Source organism: Apostichopus japonicus, chromosome 19, assembly GCF_037975245.1.
Source record: "Apostichopus japonicus isolate 1M-3 chromosome 19, ASM3797524v1, whole genome shotgun sequence".
NCBI lineage: Eukaryota > Metazoa > Echinodermata > Holothuroidea > Aspidochirotida > Stichopodidae > Apostichopus > Apostichopus japonicus.
Genome location: NC_092579.1, coordinates 19,402,219 through 19,408,218, shown reverse-complemented (window position 1 = coordinate 19,408,218; position 6,000 = coordinate 19,402,219).

The window sequence follows — 6,000 nt, the reverse complement described above, 5'->3', positions numbered from 1 at the left end:
TGTACTATACTATTTATTGTACTGGTACGTGTACTAGAATCCCTGACATGTAACTTAATTGAGAACTTTCAGCACCCAAACAAACACCCGAGAGATATCACTGCATAGTCTGTGACGTAGACCAATAAGCCGTAACAACGACCGATAGTCCACCCCCATTATGCTAATATGGCCGCGTCAAAGTGGGAAAAATAATTTCGCGGCCTGCACAGAACTTCCGGCTACAAACATTACTCTCTCCTTCCACTCTCACAACTTTTCCATATGGATTAGCTGACAACTTTTGTTTTAAATAAACATAACCTGTAGTTTGCGGTCTCCAGAAATGATGCATAAGTAAACCAACTAATTGACTAACGTTAGTAAATAACTTTGCTTGTTCAGGTTCTACCACAGTGCTACGAAATTGAAAAAGTGCAAATGCAGGAATCCTGTAGGTAAACAGGAAGTAAAGACGAGGTCAAAATAACGAAGATGAATAAACCGACTGGCTTTTAAATATGAGCCAGTCTGTAAACGGAGGGAATATATATATATATATTCTAAACATCGAGATTTCGGATGTCTTTTCACTTTTCGTGGTCAACGGGATCCGTCAAATGAAATGTTTTCAATATTAATCCAGCATTGAAAATCAGGTTGCTTATATGATACATGAAGCAGAATTTAAAGATCCCCTTTCTAAAAGCGATAAGACCGGTTATTAAAGAGTGAAGAGGGAGGGGTCGGGGAAGGGGCGTTATCCGTCGTGTACCATACATCCGTATAGTTGCTTTACCGCGAGTTCTAGTGGAGAAGTCTTCGTGTACATTGTTTACTGTATTCACATGGCAGGATATATGTATAGGCTACAACTTTACAGTTAGGGAAGGTGGGTGGGGGGGGGGTAGGAGTTACCATCCCGTCATTTAGAGATACTGTATGACCGGTTATTGCCTCCTCAAGGGTCTACACGGACTCAGCAATGAACAACAATGTTTAACAGACAGTTTGAACAACGGTACTTTATTTATCGACGTCTGCAAGAAATAAATGCTTCTGGAAACAGATCTGTGCATGGCATAATCATCGGAAACCCGCGCATCTGTTTATGCCATGTACCTCTCTTGTGGTAAGATTTTTGCTCGTCTTGAATGTGAGGCGACCAATCCTATAGGCTACATTAAAACAATGTTTTCTATAGATCGTGGGTCAGTGGCCTGGTAAGTATACTTGCTATTGATTACTATTCCTAATAATGATCACACAGTCACAGTCTCGATGCAAGGGGACTGGGGTTGAGAGCGGATCAGTCGTTCGGTTGTTTGGTTTTCGTGCCCATGTTCTTTCCTGGGTGACTTTTCTTAAAAAGTATTACTATTCCTATAATAGTGCTTCAAACAAAATATGACAGCTTTGAAATTGTTACAATGTGGCCAGTTTTTCTTCCTCAAAAAATTCAGTCCGATAGAAAACGCGTAGAATGCAAACGTTATACCCTTGGGTCGTCATATAGCCCGGCAGCCCAGTGCACTTTGATCAAACGAACGAGGTACCAATATCTGAGTATTGGAACATTTGTGGAAAAACCCAGTATATCCAAAAGTGGATGTCTGCCGTGGTCGCTCTGCTGCATGTGGCCCCTGGGGCCGGTTAAAGGGGGCCCAAAAATGCATCTGATCAAACGAACGAGGTACCACTTGAAACCAATGTCAACTTAATGCATGAATGCCACATAGTACTGAATGGCCCATGCCAGACAAATTTTCTGCTGCAAAGGGCCCGCCAGACGCCCAAGAAGGGCCCCTAAAAAAATGCATCTGATCAAACGAACGAGGTACCACTTGAAACCAATGTCAACTTAATGCATGAATGCCACAAAGTACAGACAAATTTTCTGCTGCTGAGGGCCCGCCAGACGCCCCCAAATATGGCCCAAATGCCCATTAGCGTAGCATTGACCCAGATTAAATATGCAAGGTACCACTCAAAACCGGTTTGGAATGTTCGGGTTGATCTTACAGACTATGGAAATCATCATGCCAGACAAATTTTCTGCTACAAAGGGCCCGCCAGACGCCCCAAAAGGGCCCATAAAATTCATTTGATCAAACGAACGAGGTACCACTTGAAACCAATGTCAACTTAATGCATGAATGCCACAAAGTACTGAATGGCCCATGCCAGACAAATTTTCTGCTGCTAAGGGCCCGCCAGACGCCCCCAAATATGGCCCAAATGCCCATTAGCGTAGCATTGACCCAGATTAAATATGCAAGGTACCACTCAAAACCGGTTTGGAATGCTCGGGTTGATCTTACAGACTATGGAAATCATCATGCCAGACAAATTTTCTGCTACAAAGGGCCCGCCAGACGCCCCAAAAGGGCCCATAAAAATGCATTTGATCAAACGATCGAGGTACCATTTGAAACCAATGTCAACTTAATGCATGAATGCCACAAAGTACTGAATGGCTTATGCCAGACAAATTTTCTACTGCTAAGGGCCCGCCAGACGCCCCCAAATATGGCCCAAAATGCCCATTATCGTAGCATTGACCCAGGTTAAATATGCAAGGTACCACTCAAAACCGGTTTGGAACCACACAAAAACAATATTAAATGCAAAGGTACTTTCCACAGAGTAAAGAACTGCCAATGCAAGACAAATTTTCTTCTGCATAGGTCCCACCAGATAGAAAGAATAGGTGGCCCAATGTGGCCCTATATATGGGTCTAAAGAATTGGATATATGTGCCTTGTAACATGACATTTCAAGCTCATGATTATATTGTTTCCAGCATAAATTGGAGTTACTGTACACAAGACCAGTGTTTTATCTTATTTAGCTATTCGCTGCTCTAAGCAAAATAAAGATAACACTTTCACCTAAGCCTCTAAATATTTTGGGATTTGCTGGCCTGGGCAAAAATTACAGTTCCCCACATTATAATTCTAACACTCTGAGGAAGAGTCTTGCCTGGCTTGGATCCACAGAACTACGGTTGGAAGAGCAAGAATGGGTGCTACAGCCCTGACTGGTTTGAGGGACCGGCTCTCCCAGATCATCTATTCCAAGAGGGGGAACTGAGCGAAGATTTTCAAAGTAGCCGACCAGACGTGGCTTCCGAGTTTGATGCCGATGATTCAAGTACTGAACCATCTTGGAGTGATGACTCCGACAATGAAACATAAGTTTGAGCTTCCATTGTCTTTTTAGAATCAAGTTCATGGGAATACTTAATTTTCATAAACTTACTAATGATTCTTTTGAGATCTGTCTGAATGGCAAATGCAGTGTCTTTTTACAATGCACACACTCCAGTGTTTAATCACTGTCAAGAGACATGAATTCTCAGTTCTTATACTTCGAACCTAACATGTGTCATGTTCAGAGTAATCACATAGTGATCTTTTGTTACTATTTTTGCCAATTATGATTTTAGTACATTTTAAACTAGCAAGATGACTTTCTTGAAAGGTAAAAGATTCCTTCATAGATGAAAAGAAAAACCCTCATCTAGCATTCATATTTCTGAAAAATGGATGCCACATCTATTTGTTGGACTTGTTACAAGCTATTCGAATTGAATTAGTGTAATGATGGAAGTTCTAAAAGACCAAGATGGAGTAATATAGGCCAATTACTCATTTTATATTTTGTATCAAGGAATGGAGTCATACGTGGTGATATCAGTATTTGTTTGTTCAATCTTAGCATTTTAAGTCCTTTAAAGAGTGTACCTAGCATAAAGGTACATATACATTTCTATGCTTCAATTATGTATCTTTTAAAAACCATATTGGACAGTTTCAACCCAAACCTTTATCGTTAAGTACACGTTATAAAGCATTTTCACCATTGTTTGATAATTGTTTCTTTGTCTGAGCTTAAGAAACAAAACAATCTCTTTTGTTCGACTACATGTATGTCTTAAGATGACGCTTAAGCGTTCTTTCTCAAGATTTTAAACTTTGTAGATTTACAATGCTAACGTAAACACAGTGTTTTAAGATACAAAATGATTTTGGGTTTCTTATTTACAATACATAAACTGATTTTAATCTGCTCCAGTGTTTCCAGCGAAACAAAGTAACTGCCAAGTTAAACACTGCTCACGATACAAAGTACTGACTGGATAAAAGGAAAAAGAATGGATAAAAGGAAAAAGAATGGATTTGAGAATGCATTATAACTGTCAGGATCTCCCTCAAAGACTGAGTTCGCGTCATTTTTGTTTTGCTCAATGAAATGTTCAGTAATTGATACACCTACTAGTATACTAATCTCATTATTCCATTGGCCTATGTAGCGGGAAGGAATTTGAATAATTCAGGATGTTCTTGATTGTTATAGATTGGTTTCTTGTGGTATCTTAACTATTTAAACTGCATAATTTTGTTTACATGTGGTGGGCACTTTGCAGAAGAAAATTTGTATTGTATTGGCATTTCTTTACTCTGTGGAATGCTACAAATGTCATGTCACAAGGCACATATAGTCTGCATCGGTATACAATTCATTAGGCCCATATAGGGCCGCATTGGGCCACCTATACTTTCTATCTGGTGGGACCTATGCAGAAGAAAATTTGTCTTGCATTGGCAGTTCTTTACTCTGTGGAAAGTACCTTTGCATTTAATATTGGTTTTGTGTGGTACCAACTATGATTGATCATGGCCCATTTGGGGGCCCTTTTTAGTGTGTCTGTTAGCCTGTTTGTAGCAGAAAATTTGTCTGGCATGATGATTTCCATAGTCTGTAAGATCAACCCGAACATTCCAAACCGATTTTGAGTGGTACCTTGCATATTTAATCTGGGTCAATGCTACGCTAACGGGCATTTGGGCCATATTTGGGGGCGTCTGGCGGGCCCTCAGCAGCAGAAAATTTGTCTGGCATGGGCCATTCAGTACTTTGTGGCATTCATGCATTAAGTTGACATTGGTTTCAAGTGGTACCTCGTTCGTTTGATCAAATGCATTTTTATGGGCCCTTTTGGGGCGTCTGGCGGGCCCTTTGTAGCAGAAAATTTGTCTGGCATGATGATTTCCATAGTCTGTAAGATCAACCCGAACATTCCAAACCGGTTTTGAGTGGTACCTTGCATATTTAATCTGGGTCAATGCTACGCTAATGGGCATTTGGGCCATATTTGGGGGCGTCTGGCGGGCCCTCAGCAGCAGAAAATTTGTCTGTACTTTGTGGCATTCATGCATTAAGTTGACATTGGTTTCAAGTGGTACCTCGTTCGTTTGATCAGATGCATTTTTTTAGGGGCCCTTCTTGGGCGTCTGGCGGGCCCTTTGCAGCAGAAAATTTGTCTGGCATGGGCCATTCAGTACTATGTGGCATTCATGCATTACGTTGACATTGGTTTCAAGTGGTACCTCGTTCGTTTGATCAGATGCATTTTTTTAGGGGCCCCTTTAACCGGCCCCAGGGGCCACATGCAGCAGAGCGACCACGGCAGACATCCACTTTTGGATATACTGGATTTTTCCACAAATGTTCCAATACTCAGATATTGGTACCTCGTTCGTTTGATCAAAGTGCACTGGGCTGCCGGTCTAATAGACAGACAGCTCACTGACTGACAATCTATCGAGTTGAAGCTAGCGAATAGTACTGTGCAGTTTTCTTTTTTAGCCATAGGCTACACTGACTGGGAAAGTAATCCCCGACGTACTTTTAACAGCCATCACACTTCCGGTGTGACAGTGTGGAGTAAACACCTCTCCCCACCCCTCCCCTCGCCTTCACAGGCCGAGTGTTTGGACTATAGGCTGGAGGTAAAACCACTTTGTGTAATTGTTGAATAAAGGTTTTCACACGGTGTTATTAGAGATTCATTTCCCAGACGCGCATCCGCCTTCGATACAGTTTGCCTTCATGATATTTGGTATAGTAATATCCTTAATAGGATTAAAGGATTTGTGTACCCGATAACTTCTTCACTTGTCTGAAGGCTGGTCTAGCTGACGACGGTAACGTCATACAAAGAACAGACAAACAAAA